We start from the raw sequence: 383 nt of genomic DNA, 5'->3' as shown, positions 1-383 counted from the left end.
TACCTCTTTTCATTGGCCAGCAGCTTCCTCATCTGGGCAGCCTGAAGTTAGCTAACTGTGAAGGTTTGCCGGCAATTTAGTTGACCTATGTGCCCAGAAATAAGAGGGAAGAGGTTGGAGAAACAGCTTTCATGTTTCTACCACATCCACTGATACAAATTGATTTCTTTTATGGGCTTTAAAACTACCAAATTCTAGGTCTCATTAGGGCCAAATACTATAAGAAGAAATCCTACAATTTTGAGCAGAAATTTAAGAGAGTTGTATGACAGCTTCATGTATTTCCCTTTTATAAAATGAAACATTTTTATGCCTACTTTGGAATGAAATTAAAAACTATCTGGCTTTTATGATCATATATAAAAGTAATTATTTTTTTTCAC

Source organism: Otolemur garnettii, unplaced genomic scaffold (genome assembly GCF_000181295.1).
Source record: "Otolemur garnettii isolate 467f Iridium unplaced genomic scaffold, OtoGar3 scaffold00054, whole genome shotgun sequence".
In the NCBI taxonomy this organism is placed as follows: domain Eukaryota; kingdom Metazoa; phylum Chordata; class Mammalia; order Primates; family Galagidae; genus Otolemur; species Otolemur garnettii.
Note: the sequence above shows the minus strand (reverse complement) of the source record.